This window comes from Rana temporaria, chromosome 7, assembly GCF_905171775.1.
Source record: "Rana temporaria chromosome 7, aRanTem1.1, whole genome shotgun sequence".
NCBI classification, from domain to species: domain Eukaryota; kingdom Metazoa; phylum Chordata; class Amphibia; order Anura; family Ranidae; genus Rana; species Rana temporaria.
Window position 1 is genome coordinate 151,245,658 of NC_053495.1, and position 25,824 is coordinate 151,271,481.

The 25,824-nt window shown below is 45.8% G+C and overlaps 1 protein-coding gene across 2 annotated transcripts in view; it reads right to left on the reverse strand.

Moving 5' to 3' along the window:
• Positions 1-17,226, reverse strand: part of LOC120945767 (flavin-containing monooxygenase 5-like) — a 67,202-nt gene extending 49,976 nt beyond the window's left edge. The window contains exons 1-2 of one of the 2 annotated variants that reach the window (XM_040360148.1): positions 17,172-17,226; positions 4,963-5,122 (exon numbers count right to left, since the gene is read on the reverse strand). The gene's annotated coding sequence lies outside the window, so the exon portion shown is untranslated. Of the gene's footprint in view, positions 1-4,962; positions 5,197-17,171 lie in introns of those variants that run through there. The other variant, XM_040360147.1, reaches the window with a different exon arrangement.
• Between the last annotated feature and the right edge of the window lie 8,598 nt (positions 17,227-25,824).

A 25,824-nucleotide genomic window follows, 5' to 3' on the forward strand; every position in this document is an offset into this window, starting at 1 on the left:
TCAATTGTCACCACTGTGCCATGCCATCAAATGCAGCCACTGTGCCATCAATTGTCACCACTGTGCCATGCCATCAAATGCAGTCACTGTGCCATGCCATCAAACGCAGCCACTGTGCCATCAGTTGTCACCACTGTGCCATGCCATCAAACGCAGTCACTGTGCCATTAATTGTCACCACTGTACCATGCCATCAAACGCATCCACTGTGCAATGCCATCAAACGCAGCCACTGTGCCAATTGTCGCCACTGTGCCCTTTGTCGCCACTGTGCCCTTTAATTGTTGCCACTGTGCCAATTAATGCCACTGTGCCCTTTAATTGTCGCCACTGTGCCCATTGTCGCCACTGTGCCCATTGTCGCCACTGTGCCCATTGATGCCACTGTGCCCATTGTCGCCGCTGTGCCCTGTAAAATACCCCTCCCCCGCCCGGCACTTACCTTTCTGGGGGTCAGCCATCCTCCTTCCACGTCCCTCGATGTCTTCTCCTGCCCTCGATGACGCTTCAGCCAATCAGGTTACCGGTGACCAGAACCGGTGAACCTGATTGGCTGAGACACCTGTCAGTCTTATTTAAGGAACGCACCCCCCGTACGTCCCTTAGATAAGTTTCCTGGAAGCCAACTACAACCTGAGGGCTGGCTCTGATAGGCACTTCCACACAGCCAACCAGCTACCGTTATATATAAATAATCGGCGGCAGTGGCAACAATAACATAGATTCATGCAATGCATGAATCTATGTTATTGTAATCAGTGGCGGTGCGAGAGCCAGAGGGGGCGGCGCTCCGGCGCCCTCTATAGACGCGCCGCCACTGCTGGATCTCCTTTAGTCATGGTTCACAACCAGTGTGGCTTTGAAATTGATCTACTTCAGCACTATTTCAAAGTTACAAATCAGTGGAATTTGGAACTAAGATTTCATTGTGGCTTGCGACTTCATTTAACAGAAGTCAATGCAAGTCGCAATCAAATCGCAAAAAAAGCAGTGCAGGAACCTTTTTCAACTTGAGTTTCAACATTTTGAACAATCCCATTGCCGGCAATGAGGTGAGACTTGTCATGCAATTTTGAACTGGAAAATCACATGGCAAATCACACTGGTGTGAACCAGGGCTTAATGGCCTTCCAGAAACAAGCTACTGGGGGTTATTTACTAAAGACAAATCCACTTTGCACTTGTAATTGCACTGAAAGTGCACTTGGAAGTGCAGTCACTGTAGATTCGAGGGGGACATGCAAGGAAAATAAAAACTTGTAGTGCAAAGTGGATTTGCCTTTAGTAAATAACCCCCACTATCAAGATAAAGAACACAGTAGGTAGAAGCTGTCAATTGACTAATCATTTAGTTGCTGCCTAACCAGCTGCAGTCAAGATCTGTACTTGTAATCACTCTGTCCCTGATTTCGAGGGACTGTCCCTGATTTGGAGCAATGTCCCTCTGTCCCTCATTCCTCCTCATGTGTCCCTCATTTTGGTCTGATCTATATAGTTTTATATAAAATGCACTTTTTAATCTATCAAAAAGTTTTTTTCGAGCACTAAACATTCCATCTGATTTCGAAATTGCTGCATTTGTAAATTCCAAAAGCTCATATAAAGGAATAGTAGTTCTAAAAAAAATCACTTGTATGTTTAACCACTTAAGCCCCGGACCAATATGCTGGCTAAAGACCCAAGGTGTTTTTACAGTTCGGGACTGCGTCGCTTTAACAGACAATTGCGCGGTCGTGCGACGTGGCTCCCAAACAAAATTGGCGTCCTTTTTTCCCCACAAATAGAGCTTTCTTTTGGTGGTATTTGATCACCTCTGCGGTTTTTATTTTTTGCGCTATAAACAAAAATAGAGCGACAATTTAAAAAAATATTTTTTACTTTTTGCTATAATAAAAAACATATATATATATTTTTTTTCCTCAGTTTAGGCCGATACGTATTATTCTACCTATTTTTGGTTAAAAAAATCGCAATAATCGTTTATCGGTTGGTTTGCACAAAATTTATAGCGTTTACAAAATAGGGGATATTTTTTTTGCATTTTAATTTTTTTTACTAGTAATGGCGGCGATCAGCGATTTTTTTCGTGACTGCGACATTATGGCGGACACTTCGGACAATTTTGACACATTTTTGGGACCATTGTCATTTTCACAGCAAAAAATGCATTTAAATTGCATTCTTTATTGTGAAAATGACAGTTGCAGTTTGGGAGTTAAACACAGGGGGCGCTGTAACATTTAGGGATCACTGTGTATGTGTTTACTAGTGTAGGGGGGTGTGGCTGTAGGACTGACACCATCGATCAAGTCTTCCCTATAAAAGGGATCACTCGATCGATGCGCCGCCACAGTGAAGCACGGGGAAGCCGTGTTTACACACGGCTCTCCCCGTTCTTCAGCTCCGGGGAGCGGCTATAAACAAATAGCCGCGCCGTCGTCCCGGATCGCTCCCCGAGCGGACCCGACCTCCGCATGTACCGGGGGGGTCCCGATCGGACCCCCCACCCACGTCTAGGCAGGGACGTACAGGTACGTTGATGTGCCTGTCCGTGCCATTCTGCCGACGTAAATGTACATGAGGAGGTCGGGAAGTGGTTAACAAATCTTGTTTTTTTTTGGACAATGCTCCTTTAAGGGGGCATGGCAAGGGGTGTGTCCTATGCCGGCATACTTTTGCTGATAGGTGTCCCCCATTTAAGGTTGCCACTTTTTCTTCAAGCCAAACCCGAACACTCTAGCGGTGTGCAGTACTGCATTTGGCCTGAGGTGGGGGGGAGGGGCGCCAGAGCCGAGCGGAGCTGTTTGGAGCCGTTTGGAAATGCTTGGTTCCCGAGCCTTTACGAAGCTCAGCCGAGCTGTCCCCGAATCTTTCCGAGTGTTTCCGAGGCTCTCCGGCGCCCCCCTCCCACCCCTGGCCACATGCGGTATTGCATGCCATAGAAGTCAAAGCGGAACAAATAATTTTAGTTTCCATTCACTTCTCTATGGGGAAACTCGCTTTGATATGCGAATGCTTTGGATTACGAGCATTCTCCTGGAAACGGATTATGCTCGAAATCCGAGGTTCCGCTGTATACACTATAAGATGGTAACGGACCTGGGACACCTTTCGAAACTCCAAAGAGGAAAGTAATGTGGCGTACATAGTGCCCCCTCACCCTCCTGTCAAATTCTTTCCTGAGCCACATTCTTGTCTGACTATTGTGTCCGGGTTTCAGGTGGACTGAAACCTGGACACAATATTCAAAACCCGGACAGTCCGGGTGAATCCCAGACAGGTGGCAACCCTACCCTCATTCCCATCTCCAAAAGTTGTGAGACATGCCCACACATGTCCCCACACAGTAAAAACACCTGTCCCCCACCTATGTCACAGTAAAATCACATGTCCCAGTGATTATCTGCACACATCTGTACATGATCATCTGCATACATCTGTCCGTGATCACACAAACCAATTATTATACACTTAACATGATTTTTTTTTACCAAAGACATGTAGCAGAATACATTTTGGCTTAAATTTATGACAAAATTCGATTTTATTGGATTTCTTTTAACCACTTCCAAACCGCTGTACGTCTTTATACGGCCTAACTTTAAAGATGGATATCTCGGTAACGGCAGCAGCTGCTGCCACAACCGAGGTATCCATCTTTAGTGTCAGCGGTTCTGTTAACTATAACGGCGGTCTCCACGGCGGATTCACCGCGAGATCGCCGTTATCGGCGGCGGGAGAGGGGCCCTCCCGCCGCTCTCCCGCGCCCTCCGGAGCCGTCGGTAGCGGCGGAGGAGATCGGGTGCGTTCGGCTGCTGACTGGGGACGAGACTGAAGGAAAAATCTCCTTCGCCCGTCCCCATAGCTCTGCTGGGCGGAAGTGACGTCAAAACGTCAGTCCCGCCCAGCCTCTTAAAGAAACATTTTTTTTTTGTCATTTGAAAAAATTACAGTTTCAATTTTTTTTTTTTTTTTTTTTTTTGCATTTTAGTCTAATTATGAGATCTGAGGTCTTTTTGACCCCAGATCTCATATTTAAGAGGACCTGTCATGCTTTTTTCTATTACAAGGGATGTTTACATTCCTTGTAATAGGAATAAAAGTGATAATTTTTTTTTTCCCCAGTGTAAAAAATAATAAAATAAATAAAAAAAAATAAGAAAAAAAAAATGTTTTTTTAAAGCCCCCCGTCCCGACGAGCTTGTGCGCAGAAGCGAACGCATACGTGAGTAGCGCCCGCATATGAAAACGGTGTTCAAACGACGCAAGTGAGGTATCGCCGCGATCGTTAGAGCGAGAGCAATAATTATAGCCCTAGACCTACTCTGTAACTCAAAAAATGCAACCTATAGAATTTTTTAAACGTCGCCTATCGAGATTTTTAAGGGTAAAAGTTTGACGCCATGCCACGAGCGGGCGCAATTTGTAAGCGTGACATGTTGATTATCATTTTACTCGGCGTAACATTATCTTTCACAATATATAAAAAAATTGGGCCAAATTTATTGCTGTCTTATTTTTTAATTCAAAAAAGTGAATTTTTTCCAAAAAAATGCTCTTGTAGGACCGCTGCGCAAATATGGTGTGACAAAAAGTATTGCAATGATCACCATTTTATCTCTAGGGTATTAGAAAAAAATAAATATATAATGTTTGTGGGTTTCAATTTTCTAGCAAAAAAAAATGTTTTAGTCTTGTAAACACCAAATCTGAAAAACACCCAAAGTAGAGAAGTGGTTAAAATAGAAAGAAGAAAATATTGTTTGCCCCCCCAAATTTCCGCTCTTTTTTCGCTTATATCGCAAAAAATGTGAGACTGATGCATGCACAAAGACAAAGATAAATACATGCAAGAAGAAGAGGATAAATAAATGCAAGTCAGCACAACTAAGTAACCAACAGATCTTAAAACATTTACTAACAACAAGAACGCTCTGATGTTTTGTAGAGAACAATACAAACCTGCAAGCGAAGGAATATCTGACTTTCTTGCCTGGCTACTGTATGAATGTGACACTACTGCTTCCTGGTTTGTACAGTGGGTTGTATCTTCCTCCTTTAACTCTAAGCAGGCCAAGCAGCTCGTAGTTCCCTGATGGTTTATGCTTCTCCAGGCAGGAAGCTGTGTAAAGAATGAGAAGTGTAAAGGGAGTGTGTGCAGCCCGAGATGCACCAATCACAAGGACAGATCGCAGCTGGTACTTCCTGCTATGTGTGCAACACATACAGCACCAGTTGTTACCTTTCACCCAAAGTCATGTTAATGATTTTCCATTGCTTGATTACCAAGTTTTACAGCAATATACTGTAGCTGCACTTTGGACTGACATTCAAAGCAATTTGGACTTTATTATCCATTTTATTAGTAATCCATTATTATTATTATTTCCAATTGCACCACAAAGTCATACCTCCCAACTTTTTGAGATGGGAATGAGGGACACCTATCAGCATAGGCATAGGACAGACCCCCTGCCATGCCCCCTTAACCACTTCCATACCAGGCACTTACGCACCTTCCTGCCCAAGCCAATTTTTAGCTTTCAGCACTGTCGCAATTTGAATGACAATTGCGCGGTCATGCTACACTGTACCCAAATGAAATTTTTATAATTTTGTTCCCACAAATAGAGCTTTCTTTTGGTGGTATTTGATCACCGCTGTGATTTTTATTTTTAGCGCAACAACTAAAAAAAGACCGAAATTTTTGAAAAAAATTAAGTTTTTTTTTTCTGTTAATTTTTTTTGTAAATAAGTAAGTTTTCTTCTTCAATTATGGGCACTGATTTGGCAGCACTGATGGGCACCGATGAGGTGGCACTGATGGGCATCCAAAGGTGTCACTGATGGGCACTGATAGGCGGCGCTGGTATGCTGCACTGATGGGCATTCATAGGCGGCACTGATGGGCACTCATAGGCGGCACTGATGGGCACTCATAGGCGGCACTGGGCACTCATAGGCGGCACGGATGGGCACTCATGGGTGGCACTGATGGGTACTTATGGGTGGCACAGGTGGGCACTGGGCATAGATGGGCACTACGAGGTGGCACTGATGGACACTGGGTGGCACTGATGGACACTGAGGGGTGGCACTGATGGCATTGCTAGGCATCATTCCAGCCAGTGGCCATGTTGCCAGTCAGTGCCCATTTGTGGGCACTGATTGGCATCGGTTGTGTTATTTTTTTTATTTTTTTGGTGTTTTTTTTGTTTGTTTTTTGCTCTATTGAGCACCGGGGGCACTCCCTGGTGGTCCAGTGTTGGCATCCGAGGGGGAGGCTGCGCTGATAAACAATCAGCGCAAACCCCCCCTGTCAGGAGAGCCACCGATCGGCTCTCCTCTACTCGCGTCTGTCAGACGCGAGTGAGGAAGAGCCGATCAACGGCTCTTCCTGTTTACATCGTGATTAGCCCTGGTTGGATACGGCTGATCACGTGGTAAACAGCCTCTGCCGGAGGCTCTTTACCAAGATCGGAGATGCAGGGTGTCAGACTGACACCCCGCATCACCGATCGCCACGCTGCGCTCCCCCACGGGCGCGCGCCGGCATGAAATCCTGCAGGACGTCAATAGATGTCCAGTCAGGATTTCACAACCACTTCCCGGACGTCAATTGACTATTAACCGGACGGGAAGTGGTTAAAGGAAAATTGTAAAAAAAAAACAAGATTGGTTAAACCCAAAAAAGTGCTTTTGTAACACTACAATTCCTTTATATTGGCTTTTGGATTTTACAAATGCAGCAATTTAGAAATCATATAAAAGGCTTAGCGCTGGAAAATACTTTTTGACAGATAAAAAGTGCATTTTATATACAACTATATAGATCAGACAAAAATGAGGGACAAATGAGGAGAAATGAGGGACAGAGGGACATTGCTCCAAATCAGGGACAGTCCCTCGAAATCAGGGACAGTTGGGAGCTATGCAAAGTGGTCCATACAAACAAGGGGAATACAGATGATGCATATACATACCATTGTATAATAAAGCAGTTACAGAATACATGAGAGAAATCCCTGTCCTTGAGAATTTACAAATAGGGATGATCTGAGTGATTTTGGTGAAAATAATTTAGCTGGGAGATTATTGGTTTTACTGTCGGTGAAAGCGGAAACGAATAATTTTCATGACAAAGCAGCTTAGGTGAAATTTGTTTGGAAAAAAAAAGTAACCGTATATACTCGAGTATAAGCTGACCCAAGTATAAACTGAGGCACCTGATCCTAATTTTACCACAAAAAAACTGGGAAAACTTATTGACTTGAGTAAAAGCATAGGGTGAGGATGCAGCAGCTACTGTAAGATTTCCGCTTACAGTAGCTCCTGCATTCTCACCCCAGGCTTATACTTGAGTCAATACGTTTTGCCAATCAACAATGCCCATTTGCACACCTCACTGTGCCCATTTGCACGCCTCACTGTGCCCAACCTCACTGTGCCCATTGCAACCTCACTGTGCCCATCCTCACTGTTCCCATTACAACCTCACTGTGCCCATTTGCACGCCTCACTGTACCCATCCTCACTGTGCCCATTACAACCTCACTGTGCCCATTACCTCACTGTGCCCATTTTAAACCTCACTGTGCCCATTACAACCTCACTGTGCCCATTACCTCAATCTGCCCATTACCTCACTGTGCCCATTACAACCTCACTGTGCCCATTACCTCAATCTGCCCATTACCTCCCTGTGCCCATTACAACCTCACTGTGCTTATTGCAGGATACCTGAAATTCTTGACAGGCTGCGCTGCGGGTGTCCATTTTTTAAAACTCGCGGCTTCCTCCTGGTCCCGTCCCGTTCCGTGATAGGCGTTTGACACTGTGTTCAGTGTTCCACCTATCACAGACATTCTTTCATCCCCAGACTCAGTTTCCCAGCAGACACTGTGTTCAGTGTTCCGCCAATCACAAAAGTTTTTTCATCCTCGGACAAGAGAAGGTCCGTGATAGGCAGAACACTGAACAGTGTCAGGCCCCGTACACACGTCCGAGGAACTCGACGTGCCAAACACATCGAGTTCCTCGTCGAGTTCTGTGTTGAAGCCGCCGAGGATCTCGGCGGGCCGACTTTCCTCATTGAACAACGAGGAAATAGAGAACATGTTCTCTATTTGGCCCGACGAGTTCCTCGTCGGCTTCCTCGCTGAAAAGTGTACACACGACCGAGTTTCTCGGCAGAATCCAGCTCCGATCGAGTTTCTGGCTGAATTCTGCCGAGAAACTCGGTCGTGTGTACGGGGCCTCAAACGCCTATCACAGAACAGGACAGAACCAAGAGGAAGCTACGAGTTTTAAAAAATGGAAGCCCAGGGTACACTGAGTCGAGTATAAGCCGAGAGGGGTATTTTCAGCCCTAAGGAAAGGGCTGAAAAACGGGGTTTATACTCGAGTGTATACGGTACTTTTTCTTTATTTAAAGTGGAACTTCACTCTTCCAATCAACATTGATTATTGTTAATCCTCATGCCGCTAGCATTAGTAAATAGATAGGAAAGTACAGCTGTGGTCAAAAGTTTTAAGAATGACACAAATATTAATTTTCACAAAGTCTGCTGCTTCAACGTTTTTAGATCTTTTGTCAGATGTTACTATGGCACATATATCTGTAGTGTTTTCTTATCTCTCTCCAAAGCACTGAGTCCTGTGTGTTTCTTCTGTCCCGTAGCTCTGTTATCAGCCTGATAACTTCTGACTAAGGATGAGCCGAACACCCCCCTGTTCGGTTCGCATCAGAACTTGTGAACACACCAAATGTTTGTGTGAACTTTAGAACCCCATTAAAGTCTATGGGACTCGAACATTTAAAATCTAAAGTGTTGATTTTAAAGGCTAATATGCAAGTTATTGTCCTAAAAAGTGTTTGGGGACCTGGGTCCTGCACCAGGGGACATGTATCAATGCAAAAAAAAGTTTTAAAAACTGCCGTTTTTTCGGGAGCAGTGAATTTAATAATGCTAAAAGTGAAACAATAAAAGTGTAATATTACTTTAAATTTCGTACCTGGGGGGGGGGGGGGTGTAAAGTCAGCATGTGAAAAAGCGCATGTTTCCCATACATAGAACTGTCCCTGCATATAGTGTAATTTCGGAAAGAATAAAAAGGCATTTAAAACCGGCTTTGCGGCTATAATGAATTGTCGGCTCTGGCTTATTGTCATAGAAGGCGTCTCAGCAGTGTGCCCATCAGCAACAATGGCAGTGGTGGGGCGCGTTGGCGCGCGGTTGTGCGAGCGGTGATGGCACTTGGCGCTAAAACCCCCTATTTAAAGAAGCCAGGTCCCCCACTGTCTTGCTGTCCAGTCTACAGCGTATCCTGAAGATTCCTGTACCCGTATACCCATTTGCTTCTGGTTACCTGAGCCGGCTTTCCCTGACCACTCCTGCATACCTCCTGCCCCTGATCCCGGCTACGTCTGACCACTGCTCTTGCTCTCCCTTTGCTCTGATCTCTGCCCGCCTGTTGTACCGACCCGGTCTGGACTTTGACTCCCTTTGGATTCCGCTTTGGCTCCTGATCCACCCGCCTATGTTTGACCCGGTCTGCATCACCCTGTTTGTCTCCTGCTCCACGAGTGCCACACTACTGTCTGCTGTTTCTGGCTTGCTGTCTGCATCCTGCTAGGATTCCGGTGCACCTCCCAGTATCCGCATCCAGTCTTCTACTCCAGCTACCAGCCAGGCGCTTGTGTCCCTCTGAACTCTTCACCCCTGTCTACTCTACCAGGGGCTCCTGAGTAGTCAGAGGCTTACGACAGGCCACTCCCTGCACGTTGGGCTCCGCTACCAGGTACGTGACACTTACCTGTTTCTTCGATTTTTCTTCTAAATGTCACAAATTCTTGTTTGAAATCCTCACTTCCTGTTATTCTTCATGGAACTTGTCACCGTAATGCGAGCTGTTTTGCCTGGTGGTTAGTGATCGTGCTCGCCCCCTCCCTTGGACTATAGCCCTGCGTGAAGACGCTCTCAACGTTTCACAGAGAGACAGGGGCTGGTGGTTAGTGGGTGTGTTCACGACGCTGCAGCGCCGCCTCCCTTGTCTCGTGCAGCTGGATTCCAGCATTCGCAGCCTCTGGGAACAGCGGGGAACACAGGGAAGGTCGGAGATGGCGTCACTTCCAGGTGCAGGGTGAGAGGAGGTGGCTTTGCGTTTGGAGCATGCATTCTCCTTCCTCAGGCCATCCTGGTCATCCATGGCCTGAAAAAGGAGCATGCATGCTCTGAACACGAAGCAGCCTTCTCTAACCCAGCACCCGGAAGTGACGTCATCTCTGACCTTCCCTGTGTTTCCAGAGGCTGCAAATGCTGGAATCCACCTACACAAGCTGTCAGCTGCACTTCAGAGACACGAACATTCAGGAGATAACCACCCCCAAATGTTGATGCAGGATTACCACTACCATGCTTGTATTCATGCTCCTTTGTGAGTGGTTTTACCTTTACTTTATCATTAAATTGTTTACCCATACTGCACTTAGAGGCACTGTGTTTCTTTTTCTTTGTTGCATTGCAGAGACTGCTTCTAGCTCTTTACACTGGCTGCACTTATTCCTCGTACACACGATCGGTTTTCCCGACGGGAAAACTGCCATGTTTGCTTTTGGTCGGGAAAACCGGCAGTGTGTATGCTCCATAGCAGTTTTCCCGACAGAAAAACTGCAAGCAAAAAAAAAGGAACTTGTTCTCCTTTTTCCTGCCACGATTCTTTTTTTTTTTGCTCGGCAGTTTTCCTATGGGAAACACTGCAGTGGAGAATACACACGGCCGGTTTTCCCGACCAAAGCTCTCATGGCAGTTTTCCTGTCGGGAAAACCGGCCGTGTGTACACGGGGAAAAGCAACCGAGCAAGTTCTCGGTATTCCCCTCGGTTTTCCCGGTGGACTTTTAGCCGCCGGGAAAACCGATCTTTTATTTCATTTTCTTTTCTTTCATTTTAGAGACTTTTACTATCGGCTGATCTGTGTACATCTGAGTTTATTTTTTGTCAGGTGAGTGTTATGTTTATTAAGAGTCAGCAGCTATACTTTTTGTAGATGTTGACTTTTAGCAAAAACACACAAATGACTGAGGGAAAGTGCTGTTATATCTCAAATTTCTTAAGAACTTTAATGGAATATACTTAAAGAACTTTGTTAACAGTGCACCCAGTTTACAAACCAAAAATGATATTGAATTAATGTTTAATATTAAAAGCAGCCTGTCCATCCATTTATGTCTCCATGCTTTATTTTGTGGGGAAATTGCTTCAAACCAACTTCCCCTTTTCTTCGAGTTTTCGAGTTGGCCTTTAGGCTGGGTTCACACCTATGAGAACTGGATGCAAGTTTCACCACATCCAATTTGCACGACAGGAGATTGTGACCAGCTCTCTATGGATCCGGTTTACACATCTCTGTTGTGGCTACAGAGTGGCTTGCACAGGAACTCTGTGTGTCTTTGGCTCAGTTTCAGGACCAAATTCAGGTAAAAATTGTTGCTTCTACCAGAACTTGTACCTGGATGGGGCATGAGCAGGGTGAGCTTCTCCAGGCACTGCTTCTGTAGACTGGCATGAACATTTAAAGTCGCAGTCTTTCCTATGTAGTACACCACATTATTCGGACACTATTTGGTTGAGGAAATGGGGGCTCCTGTCTTGTTTGGTGTGCGACCTGCACTGAATGCAGAAACTGCTACTCAGCCCTTCAAGAAGTTTCCCCAATAGAGCAAATTGGGACATTCCCATGGAAGGTGCAACTGTGCCTGCAGGGAATAGACGATCAATGACATTGCCACTGTGAAGAATTGGGAAGGTGTGTTTACATACACCTCTCCCAGGTTCTTCAGCTCCTGTGACCGATCGCGGGGCTCCGGCGGCAATCGGGTCCCGCGGTCACGGAGCTTCGGTCCCACAGCTGGGCACTTAAAGAGGACGTACATGTACGTGATTGTGCCCAGCCGTGCCATTCTGCCAATATATATCGGCGTTAGGCGGTCCTTAAGTGGTTAAAAACAAAATCGAAGGATGAGGTAAGTGAAGGAGGACTGCACTAAGGTAAAAGAAGCTATTTAGGGATAATTTTTTTTTTCCTTTACAACCCCTTAGGCCCGGTACACACGAGCAAACATGTACGATGAAACCGGTCCGTCGGACCGTTTTCACCGTACATGCCTGCCAGAGGGCTTCTGTACGATGGTTGTACTAACCATCATACAGAAGTCTGCGCGTAAACAATACACGGGGCGTGTCCGCGTCGTCGCCGCGACGATGACGCGGCGACGTGGGCGGGCCTGCCATTTAAAGGCTTCCAAGCATGCGTCAAAGTCATTCGACGCATGCGAGGGACGGCGGGCGCTCGGACATGTACGGTAGGTCTGTACTGACGACCGTACATGTCCGAGCGGGCAGGATTCCAGCGGACGGTTTTAAAACACGTCCAGGAATATTTGTCTGCTGGGAAAAGGCCCGGCGGGCAAATGTTTGCTGGAATTCGGCCCGCTCGCGCCTACACACGACCGAACATGTATGCTGAAACTGGCCCGCGGACCAGTTTCAGCATACATGTTTGGTCGTGTGTACGGGGCCTTAAAGTCATATATTAAAATTAAAGACTCTGCCTGTGTGCCAATCCTGTTATCACTTGATACATGGGTAGAAATGTTAGATAACAATGTAATTTACTGAAGATCCATAGTTGCAGGCGACTTTCAGATTTGTATGTTAACTTAATAATTTTCTTTTGTCATATTCGTTACGATAGAATGATTAATTTTCTGAATTCTTTTTGTATATTAAAATTTGTTTTGTATGCTTGTTATTTTTAAATCTATTAAAAATTATCCAAATTAATTCAAATTAGAATTTGAAATGGAAACATATTGCAATAAATACAGTAAGGTATTAAAGGGAAATAAGATGATGATTCCTACTTGGTTGCTTTCTGCTTTATAGAATAAAATAGAATACTACATAATTAAATAGAATAAAGCAGAATAGAATTAAATGGAAAATAAAATAGAAAATAAAAATAAGATAGAATGAATTAGAATAGAATGGAAAAAAATAGAATAGTTTAGAATATAATAGAAGAAAATGGAACGAATATAGCCATCTTCCGAAATTTGCATTTTGGAAGACAGCTTTGTTTATTCTACTCTATTCAATTATTTTCTATTCCTTTATTTTTTTCAACTGTCATTTTTATTGTATTTTAATACAGATAAGAGTCAGGGGGAACACATCCATAATAACATATAAACAGGGACAAATGTGTCTGATAATACAGCTCTATCAAAGAGGGAAAGGTCCGATTCCCAGTTATACTCAATGGGACCGTTCAAGATCCTTTTCTATTTCTATTCTAATCTTTTATTTTCCATTCTTGTATTTTCTCTTTTGTTTTATTCTTTTATATTCTATTCCATAAAGCAGCATAAGTAGGAATCATAATCCTATTTCACATTTATACATTGCTGTATTTATTGCAATATGTTTCCATTTCAAATTCAAATTCATTTTCAAATTTTAATTTATTTTGGATTTGATGAAATTCGCTACTCTTGTGATTTGGAAATTCAGATGCATCGGAATCTTCTAATAACGAAAATCTTGTCCAAATTTGGTTCTTAATTAAACAAATCGCACATGTCTAGGTCATGTTAGCTGTATGCAAGCACAATTATATGAATAGATGCAGACCTATCTATTATTTTTGCAATTTATCCTATACATTACTAATTACTTTCTAAAAGGTAAATATGTTGATGTTGTGAAATTATATCATCCAATAAAAAACAAAATAAAAAAATAATTATCTGATACTGGTTTACAATGCAATCATATAACCAAAGAGTGATTATCAGACAACAAAAGTAAAATAAACAGTTGTGACGGTATCGGTATGATATCCCCGTCAAGCATTCCCTCCTCTCCATACAAGAACATCACAGGATTCCCCACACATGAGTCAAGACTGGATGCTGGAACCAAGACACTTTATTGACACAAAAACTCAGCTTATATGTGGTTACAGCCTGTTAGGAACGCCCCCCTCACACAGTGGGGTTTCCCATACAGATTATAGGAGACAAGTCGGAGCCGACCATGCAGACACGTTTCTTTAGATAAAGACATCAGGGGAGTTAATTAATACACTGAAGCAATCAGAATAATTAACATACTACTTCTCTAATCATTTAGCCTGATGATACAATACACATCTTTTAAGGGTAAACACAGATCTTCTTTACACAACACAATAGATCAATTAACCTTTAGAATAGTGAGGGGACATTAGCACGTCAATAACCGGTCAGAGATTCCTTTCTACCTCTACCCATGGCTAGCAGGGAGCAGTATACTGAGACATATAGGCAAATGTATCACAATGGCCCCCCTTTTGCTCCCTGCTCCGGCAAATCCGGTTGGACCTTCCCTGGTCCAGTAGGGTTGACGGGTTCAGAGCTTTTAGTCCGAGGTTAACTCCGTTTGGCATGACTGACCTCCCTTGGCAACTGCTTCAGACTCAGGTATGTCACCGGGTCGTCAGATCACACGCCGGTCAGTCCCCAAGTCTTTGTGCGATCTGCAAAGTCACCAGAAGTCAGTGTGAAGACAGCGAATGGGTCTGTGCGCCGCCGTCTAGGTGTCCCGCTATGGGAGGGGGCAGGTTATGGCTCTGAAGTGACAATCACAGGAGATTCATAAAAAGAAAAAGTTATATTTGTTGAAATGCTGTAGCACTGGTGCTCAGAGTCCGGGGGGGGGGGGGGGAGAGGGGACTCAGAGCCCCATAAGGTCAGCCACCCCCTGCTCCCTCCGCAGCCGCCGGTTCTCCTCTTGGAGCTTCTCCAGCTCCATCTCCAGTTCATGGAGCCTGGGGGGGTCAGCCCGCTGTGACCTCAGGTGGTTGTTCTCCTCCTCCATGCGGCTTATGCACTCCTCCAGCTCTATGTACTCACGGATCAGCTCCTGCTTGCTCATGTCCTGCAGGCTCTCCACGTGGTCCTTCATCATCAGGAACTGGGTGGTGGTGTAAGGGGCCACCGGTGGGCCCTTGGCGAACATCTCGGCCCGCATCTGGGACGCCCGCTGCGACTCCCTCTCCTCCAGTCGCTTCTTCTCCTCCCAGGTCAGCTTGTTATACGGCTTCCAGGACCTCTTCTTCTTGAAGGGTGGCCGGCGGTGCCTCTTTCTGCCCAGCTCCCTCCAGGGCCCCTCCGGCTCAGGGCTGGAGCCCATGACCAGCTGACAATGGTGTTCCCTGTTGTCCGTAATAGCAGATTGTACCATGAGGGCTTCGTAAGGGGTGCCCAATGGTTCTTCCCGACCCCGCTCCTGGGGATCCCAAGCCGAGTCTACACAATGGGCTGCTGCTGGTGGGCGGTACCCAGGTTGAGACCAATTTGACCTGGTGTTGTCATTCATGGGGCAATTCTGCTTGAAGTGACCCAACTGTTTGCACCGGAAGCAGCGTTGTTCGTTGTCCTCCTGGCGTGGATAGCGAGGGCTAGATGTCACCGGTCTGTTAGGAGGTTGGTATCTAGCGGCTGGTGGGTGTGAGGGCACCGTTTGTGGTGGAGGTTGTTCCTGTGGTGTGATCTGGTTCGTCTTGCGAGTATCCGCATATTCATCCGCCAACTTAGCGGCCTCTGGTAGAGTCATGGGCCTGCGATCTCTCACCCAATCTTTGACATCCGTCTGGATGTGATTGTAAAATTGCTCCAGGAGCATTAGTTGCAAAATGTCCTCTGCGGTGGTGGCCTGGCTGCTGTTAGCCCAGTTAGAGGCCGACCGGGACAACTGGCATGCCCATTCCGCATAAGAGTCTTTCGTGGTTTTGCGTGAGTCCCTGAACTTCTGTCGGTGGGACTCTGGGGTTACTGCATAACGAGCCAGGAGCACTTCTTTAACCCGGGCGTAGCTATGGATATCCTGATCTGGCACGGTCCGGAAAGCATCAGAAGCTTTGCCTGACAGTTTGCCTGACAATATTGCAACCCACTCTCCTCTAGCTATTCGGTGCAGGTTACATTGTCGCTCAAAATCCGCCAGGAAGTTATCAATCTCACAGTCCTTTTCATCAAAAGCTTTAAAAGCGCTAAACGGAATCTTCCTTGCGTCTGCTGTGCTGTACTCACTGTTTGGAGAAGGTGCGGCTGCTGGTTGGACTGCTGCCAGTTTTAACTGTAGCTCTGCATCTCTTATTTGTTTATCCTTCTGTAGCTCTGCGTCTCTTATTTCTTTAGCCTCCTTCGCTAACAGGTCCATCACTTTCAGCACCACATCCGGCGTTGGGTTCGGGCCGAACCACGCTAGATTCTCTCTCATTAGCTTGTTGGCTGGCGATTCCTCCTCCTGAATCACTGGTGTCTCCATCTCTTGTACTGCTGGCGTTGCTGCAATCCCGTCCTCCTGGTCTAGCTCCATTGATTCTGCTATGATGACCCGCTTGGTTTTGTTGCTAGCAATCCTTCCACGAACTTCCAGTAGTTCTTCCAGTGTCTGCTTGGAATCCGGGTGTAAAGGAGAGTAGAAGGGAAGATCCCGCTGCTACCAACCAATTGTGACGGTATCGGTATGATATCCCCGTCAAGCATTCCCTCCTCTCCATACAAGAACATCACAGGATTCCCCACACATGAGTCAAGACTGGATGCTGGAACCAAGACACTTTATTGACACAAAAACTCAGCTTATATGTGGTTACAGCCTGTTAGGAACGCCCCCCTCACACAGTGGGGTTTCCCATACAGATTATAGGAGACAAGTCGGAGCCGACCATGCAGACACGTTTCTTTAGATAAAGACATCAGGGGAGTTAATTAATACACTGAAGCAATCAGAATAATTAACATACTACTTCTCTAATCATTTAGCCTGATGATACAATACACATCTTTTAAGGGTAAACACAGATCTTCTTTACACAACACAATAGATCAATTAACCTTTAGAATAGTGAGGGGACATTAGCACGTCAATAACCGGTCAGAGGAATGAATCACACATGAAATTCCTTTCTACCTCTACCCATGGCTAGCAGGGAGCAGTATACTGAGACATATAGGCAAATGTATCACAACAGTCATTTAAAGTTTAGAATCCTATGACTTTAATGCATTATCATTTTATGAAAGCAGCGTCCACACAGATCTTATCCTGGTACAGAATCTTACCTGTTCTGAGTTCCTTGTCCGTAATAGAGCACAACTGAAAATTGTTGATTATACTAAGAAAAGTGTTCAACTATCACCACTGACTAAAGTCTAAAATACAGAGACTAGATGAGATATTATCAGAAGTGTATCTGTGCTTGAAGATTATGGTTGAATTTACAGTGAACCCTGTACTGAACTGTAGTGCTCTAAGGTGAGGCTTGTTTTAGTACACTAACTAAAATCTGGTTTTGACAGATTAGGATATTGCAAGGAATATATATATATATATATATATATATATATATATATATATATATATATATATATATATATATATATATATATATATATATATAAGCACCTTCTAGTGACAGTGTTGTTTTTGGTTTTTAGTAGAGCAGGTACATTTCCAGGTTTGGCTGGGAGCCAAGCCTGGGTGTGTTTTGATCCGAGTTGGGGAGTGACTCAGTGTAGAGCTTAGTGGCTCACAGGCAGCATCACCAAGACCTCCCACTTAGCTGCCTGGGGTGTTCTGAGGAACACTGACCAATCCCCAACTTGGATTGGCAGGGGCAGGTCTCCTTAAATACCCAGGATCAGCCCAGCTGGGGAGGAGTTGGTGATTGGGTGGAAGATGGAGATGGAGTGTTAGGCTGTCGGGGCCTTTGAGTGAGCTCCCCAATCTGGAGGGGGGGCTTGGGCCTGGGCTGGGGTGCAGACTGACCCTCTTAAAACCCACAGAGGCATCCTGACCCGGAGGCACAGGAAGAGCAAGAGAGGACAGTAGGAGAACACTGCTGGGCAAGTCTCCAGAAGTTCCACAGAGACAGCCAAGAGGGTGGGTGAGTGTTCCCACAGTCAGGAGGACTGGGAGGCATGCTTGAGACTGGGATGGAGCAGTCTGGAATGGGTGCAGAGCAGGTCAGGAGGACTGTGGTGGCACAGGCAGTGGAGAGTGGCAGCTTTGGCCAGGAGGGCTGGCAGTGCCTGAAGAGGTGGTGCTGGGATCAGTAGCCACATACTGCTCCCAGTATACAGCTAGCACCTAGAGCTACCATATTATTGCTACATTATAGGGGCCCGTGGTCCCTGCCTGCAAAGGGCATCTGCTTTAGGCCTGGCTGAGACAGTGTCCTTCAGCTTATAGTCCATATAAAAAGATTATAACAATGTGATAGGTTGTGTAACCATAAAATGTCCATCCACAAATGGAAGCCTCCACAAGGGGATTAGAAGCAAAATCCAGGAGGAGCTACAGAGTATAAAAGAGAAGAGAGGCGTCTCTAAGTGTAGCAATATCTTGCTAAATGTTGTACCTTCATTAACCACTTACCCCCCGGACCATATTGCTGCCCAAAGACCAGAGTACTTTTTGCGATTCGGGACTGCGTCGCTTTAACAGACAATTGCGCGGTCGTGCGACGTGGCTCCCAAACAAAATTGGCGTCCTTTTTTTCCCACAAATAGAGCTTTCTTTTGGTGGTATTTGATCACCTCTGCGTTTTTTTTTTTTTGCGCTATAAACAAAAATAGAACGACAATTTTGAAAAAAATGAATATTTTTTACTTTTTGCTGTAATAAATATCCCCCAAAAATATATAAAAAAACATTTTTTTTCCTCAGTTTAGGCCGATACGTATTCTTCTACATATTTTTCGTAAAAAAAAATAAGCGTTTATTGATTGGTTTGCGCAAAAGTTATAGCGTTTACAAAATAGGGGGTATTTTTATGGCATTTTTATTAATATTTTTTTTACTAGTAATGGCGGCGATCAGCGATTTTTTTTTCGGTATTGCGACATTATGGCGGACACTTCGGACACTTTTGACACATTTTTGGGACCATTGGCATTTTTATAGCGATCAGTGCTATAAAAATGCATTAGATTACTATAAAAATGCCACTGGCAGTGAAGGGGTTAACACTAGGGGGCGGGGAAGGGGTTAAGTATGCCTGGGCGTGCGCCCCTAGTGGCGGCTAAAAGGCAGGACGTCCATTTACGTGGTCTCGCCTAGGAGAGCCACCTTGTGGACGTATAATGACGGTGCGGCGACGGCAAGTGGTTAAATGCAACCATATTGCTACACTTAGAGGCGCCTCTCTTCTATACTCAGTTGTGACATTATGCTACTTGTATATCAAGACATCGCTTGTATATCAAGTCAGAATATATTAAAAAATTTAGCTTGTCTTGCAAAACGCTCTCAAACCAAGGTTTTACTGTATAAACAACTCCTATTAAGTGCTTTGAATTAAGTACATCAATTGTGATACCAAAAAACTCCACCAGGTGTCTCCACCAGATGTTGATATGTACCAATCAAATATATAATATAAATTATATAAATTGAGATACATCAATTAATACAAGTGCTTATATCAAAGTGCTTTGTGTGCAATAAAGTCCAAAAAGCTGCCACCAGATATTCCCATGCTGATAATTGAGTGGTGTCTTCATAACAATTCCACACCTCTGTGATCAATTGTTTTCCTCCAGCAACACAATATGCACAGCCCACTCACCAGATTCTTATGACACCCATTACATGGAGTCATAAATAACAGGATGAAGATGCCGTTTCTGATACTCCTCTCAGCTGGTCACTGGGCCGGTATTAATAGACACAAGATAGGGACTCCCACAAACAATAGAAACAGAAAAGGAGGCCTCCCATGGTGAAGTATGTTGAATTTATTTAAAAGATGCAATAAAAGTTCCACTTACATTGATTATAGATAAACACAGCTTGAGATAATAGCAGGGACACCGATATGCGCTCCACATGCGTTCCAAAATGGAGGAATTGACGTGCCAAGGAAACGCGTTGGTTGGGATCTTGCGTGACACGTCACTTCCGCCATTTTGGCTGGTTTACATCATCAGCGTCTGCATCTCACAGCAGGGGGTCTGGTGCATCCCTATTCATCATTTTAGATCCAAATTAGGTCTGAATTTTTGCCTGAATTCAGACCTGAAACAAGGCCAAAGACACACAGGACGCTTCTGCTGTGCACTCTGTGGCCGCCCTGGAGATGTGCGAACCGGCTCCATTGAAAGCCGGTCACACTCTCCTGTCATGCGAATTGGATGCAGCGAAAACCCGCATTCAATTTGCATAAGTGTGAACCCAGCCTTAGACATTTGTCACCGAAGCAAGTTTCTCCACTGGAAAATTATTATCTATGCTTGTTCCAATAATAACTAAATATTTTGGATTTTTCCTGTCTTTTAGCCCTTCTGACAATGATCACAAGGAAATAAAGAGAGTTAAAGAATATGTAAACTCGACATTTCATATTCCTGATATGTGCCTGCTGTACCTTATAATTGTGCAAATAGTATCTTGTTCTCTTTGTATTGATTCCTTGGTGTGACTTCCCTGGTGTTCCGACCAGTCCCTCTGCTTTCCTATTAAATACTGACCACACTAAGCAGGAGAACACACCATGGACAGTTCTCTAGCTGTGCTGGGAACTCAGTGTGCTCTCCCCCAATGATCAGACTTGTCCAGACACACCGCCCCTGCACAGCCAATCGCAGGGAAGCTCAGTGTGCTGCTGTTTATCCTGCCCCAGCTCCAATGCAGAGGAGGAAGAGGGAGAACAGAGGAAGTGTGATCACTTATAAAACAAAGAGTAAAGTGTTTATAATATTTTTATATACCCAATTTTACAAAAAGTATTGTGACACACGCCTTTACACGCACCTGAACTTTAATGGCATCCCAGTCTTAGTCCGTAGGGTTCAATATTGAGTTGGCCCACCCTTTGCAGCTATAACAGCTTCAATTCTTCTGGGAAGGCTGTCCACAAGGTTTAGGAGTGTGTCTTTGGGAATGTTTGACCATTCTTCCAGAATCCCATTTGTGAAGTCAGGCACTGATGTTGGAGGATAAGGCCTGGCTCGCAGTCTCTGCTCTTATTCATCCCAAAGGTGTTCTATCAGGTTGAGGTGCAGGCCAATCAAGTTCCTCCACCCCAAACTCACTCATCTATGTCTTTATGGACCTTGCTTTGTCACTGGTGGGCATTCATGTTGGAACAGGAAAGGGCCACCCCCAAACTGTTCCCACAAAGTTGGGAACATGAAATTGTCCAAAATGTCTTGGTATGCTGATGCCTTAAGAGTTCCCTTTACTGGAACTAAAGGGCCAGGCCCAACCCCTGGTGAAACGACCCCACACCATAATCCCAGCCAAAACCAAATGATTTGGAGGGGTGGCCCAATACTTTTGGCAATATAATGTAGATGAAGGAGTATGGAGTGGAAGATCTTGACTGGCCTGCACAGAGTCCTGACCTCAACCCGATAAAACACCTTTGGGATGAATTAGAGCAGAGACTGCGAGCCAGGCCTTATCCTCCAACATCAGTGCCTGACCTCACAAATGGGATTCTGGAAGAATGGTCAAACATTCCAATAGACACACTCCTAAACCTTGTGGACAGCCTTCCTAGAAGAGTTGAAGCTGTTATAGCTGCAAAGGGTGGGCCAACTCAATATTGAACCCTAGGGACTAAGACTTAAAATTGATGTGCGTGTTTGTACTGTAAAACTAATAAAAAACATTGAAATATAAAATTGATGTGCGTGTAAAGGCAGGTATACCAATACGTGTATATATGTTTTGCTTTTCATTTCTACATAAAACTAAATAGGTTGTGTTACTAGGTGAGGGTTTTAACATATACTTTAATCTCCCCATCTAAGACACACACAGAAATAAAAAACAGATGAGGGTTCTAACCCCTCCCAAATCTATCAAAAACCTAAAAAAGCCCCTTCACCTACACTTTAAGCTGAGCCCAACCTCTAAAACAGCTACGAGGAAAGATTAGAGGAACTGAATTGATTCACTCTTGAGAAGAGGAGAATAAGGGGGGATATGATCCACATGTACAAATATATAAGGGGTCCATATAGTGAACTTGGTATTGAGTTATTCACTTTACGGTCAACACAAAAGACAAAGGGGCACTCTTTACGTCTAGAGGATAGGAGGTTTCATCTCCAAATACGGAAAGGTTTCTTCACAGTAAGGCCCCTTTCACACTGGGGTGGGAGCCGCTGTGGCGGTATGCGGCGCTATACCGTCGGATTTGCCGCGGCATTCGGCTGCTAGCGGGGCGGTATTAACCCCCGCTAGCGGCCGATAAAGGGTTAATACCGCCCGCAATGCGCCTCTGCAGAGGCGCATTGCGGGCGGTATTGCCGCGGTTTACCATTGTTTTAAATGGGAAGGAGCGGTGAAGGAGCGGTATACATACCGCTCCTCTCACCGCTCCAAAGATGCTGCTAGCAGGAGATTTTTTTCTCTCCTGCCAGCGCATTGCCTCAGTGTGAAAGCCCTCCAGCTTTCAAATTGAGGTCGCTGGGCAGGAGTTTTTCAGGCGGTATAGCAGCGCTATTTTTAGCGCTGTACCGCCTGAAAAACTCCTCAGTGTGAAAGGGGTCTCAGAGCTTTGGAAATGTGGAATATACTCTCTCCAGAGATGGTCCTGGCCAGCTCAGTAGATTGCTTTAAGAAAGGCCTGGATTATTTCCTAAATGTACATAATATAACTGGGTACTGACATTTATAGGTAAAGTTCATCCGGGGGGCCCCACACTTGCATCTACCGATGTTTATTATGGGAGATTACAATGCCATTCTCGACCCGGTGCTGGACTCCTCCAATGCTGCTAGGCAGGCGTCGGGGGATCTCGGCTCCTGGGCGTCAGTGGCGGGGCTGACCGAGTTGTGGAGATGGAAGCACCCCGGTGTCATTTCATACTCCCACCTTTCCACTACACACAGATCTTCTGCTAGAATAGATTTAGCGTTTGGTAACTGCTTTGCCCTACAACATGTGTATGCAATGGAATATTTGTCGGGGGGCCCCTCTGATCACAACCCACTCCTGGCCACTCTGGCATTTCCGGAGGGTGGTGCCAGGGGGGGCTGGAGACTGTCCCCGGGGTGGTTGGGGGAGGACCAGGTATCGGATCATCTGAGCAAGTCCATAACTACATACTGGGAGACCAATGAGGGCTCGGCGGAGCCCTCGGTGGTATGGGATGCTTTCAAGGCTGCGACAAGGGGTGAGTGTATCTCAGCCATAAAATCAGCCAGGAAGGAATTTAACCAGGAGGGTGAGACCTTGATGGCCAACGAGCGGGAGAGTGCTAAAACACATGCAGACTCTCCCTCGGAGGCCTCGTATGTTTCCCTTCTGGAGGCTAGGCGCTCGCTCACCTTACATTTTTCGAACCTGGCGCACACCGAGGTTAGGAAAAAGGCCGAAAATGTTTTTGCAGAAGGGGATAAAAATGGGAAGCTCTTAGCCAACTTGGCGGCGGAACAAAAAACAACGGTCAGTGTTCCTGTGGTGAGGGGTGGGGGAGGAGACCTGATCACTGATCCTGAGAAAATCTTGGGGGAGTTTGTGGATTATTATGCAGCCTTGTACTCACCCATTCCAGCATATAGCCCGGCTGACTTAGACGAGTTGTTGCAAGATGTGGAGCTGCCGCGTCTGTCGGATTCAGATACGGCATTTTTAGACGAACCTATCTCGGTGTTGGAAATAGAGGCAGCGATCCAGGCCTTCCCTCCGCGTAAGGCGCCGGGCCCGGACGGGTTCCCGGCGGACTTCTACAGGTCGTTTGGCTCACACCTAGCACCTAGACTTAATAAACTTTTCAGTCACTGCTGGGAGAGGGGAGCCTTGCCGGACTCCATGAGAGAGGCCTACATGGTGCTCCTCCTGAAACCCGGTAAGGATCCACTAGCTTGTTCCTCCTATCGCCCCATAGCGCTTTTAAATACGGATTTAAAAATTTTAACCAAGGTATTGGCCTCGAGATTAGCAAAAGTTATAGCGTCCATAGTAGATATTGATCAAACGGGTTTCATGCCAGGCATGTCAACGGACACAAATTTAAGGAGGCTGTTCACGCATATCCAACTGGATAATTCTGACTGTTTAGCCAAAGTGATTGTTTCCATTGACATCGAAAAAGCATTCGATTCGGTTGATTGGCACTACATGCATGCGGTATTGGAGGGAATGGGTTTCGGCCCAGGCTTCCGCCAATGGATTCGACTTTTATACGCTGACCCACGGACGGCTGTCCGATTGGGGTTCAGGGTATCCTCCTTCTTCACAATAGGCAGGGGCACGAGGCAGGGGTGTCCCCTCTCCCCGTTCCTTTTTGCCTTAATGATGGAACCCATCGCCAGGGCCCTCAGGCGTTCGGATGAGGTGGGAGGAATTAGGGTTGGCTCCATCATGGAATCTGTTGCGCTTTATGCAGACGACTTGCTCCTGTTTCTCCGAGACCCGGGGTCGTCGCTTAAGGCGGCCTTGCGGATCCTGGACAGATTTGCATCTTTTTCGGGGTTACGAGTGAACTGGGGCAAGTCGTCTATCCTCCCTCTGGGCCCGGAGGCCCAGTCGCGAAGGGATGACACATTGCCGCTGATCTGGGTCTCCTCCCTCACCTATTTGGGGGTGAAGGTTACCGCCAATATATATGATTATATGCCCCTGAATCTCCTCCCGGCAGTGGAGTCCCTGAAACAGAAAATACAGGCCTGGAAAAAGCTGCCTCTCTCATTGGTAGGTAGAGTCAGTTTACTTAAAATGAAGTTTTTACCAGTACTTCTTTATTTCCTGCGACACTCTCCAATTTGGATACCAAAATCTTTTTTCACCAAGCTGAATGGTTTAATTGGGGCTTTCATTTGGTCACCCCGGGCACCCAGGATTAGCATCAGGGTTCTACAGGAACCATGGGGACAAGGAGGGCTGGCGCTTCCCGACTGGCAGAAATACTATCTGGCTGGCCAGATGGTGTTCGCCAGGAGGTGGCTGCTGGCGGATGAGGGAGACACGGCCACTGTACTGGAGGCCGCACTATTAGGTTCGTATGAAAGCTTACGGTTGGCCCTCTATAGGGGCCCGAAATCCTCCCTACCTATCACCACTTCCATGAAGGCGACTTTCAGAGCGTGGGAGACTGCCACGGTCCTGATGTCACCCTCCTATTCGGGTGTGTCCCCCTCGGCTCCTCTATGGCTAAACCCCAATTTATCGGACTTTTGCTCCCTCCCGGACCCGATGATTTGGGCTTGTGGGGGAGTTAAGTTGCTAGAGCATATCACCAGAGAGGGCGAGCTCATTACCTTTGACCAGTTGAAAGATAGGCATGGTCTCCCGAATTCTTTCTTCTTCAGATACCTACAACTGCGCCATGCCTTTCAGGCGCAGTTCGGAGATCGCAGGGTGGAATCTCTGCCCTCGAAACTAGAGAGTCTCTTGGGAAATGAAGAACTGCCCAAGACTTTGTCCACAGTATACAAAGCATTGTTCACGAAGACGCCCATAGGAGTCACCAGATGTAGAGAGCGTTGGGAGAGGGAAGTTCCAGACATTCAAGGCGAAGACTGGGAGGATATGTGGGATCATCCCTTCAAACATTTAGTCTCAGCTAGGGATCGCTTAATTCACTTCAAGTTTCTACACCGTATTTATTATACTCCTGCTAGGTTATCCCGAGTGTACCCATCGACTAGCAGTCAATGCTGGAGGTGTGTATTCTCTCCAGCGGATTCGGAACACATTTTCTGGACATGCCCCCTCATAAAAACTTTCTGGACAGGGGTGGTGGAGTGTTTGTCAGAGGT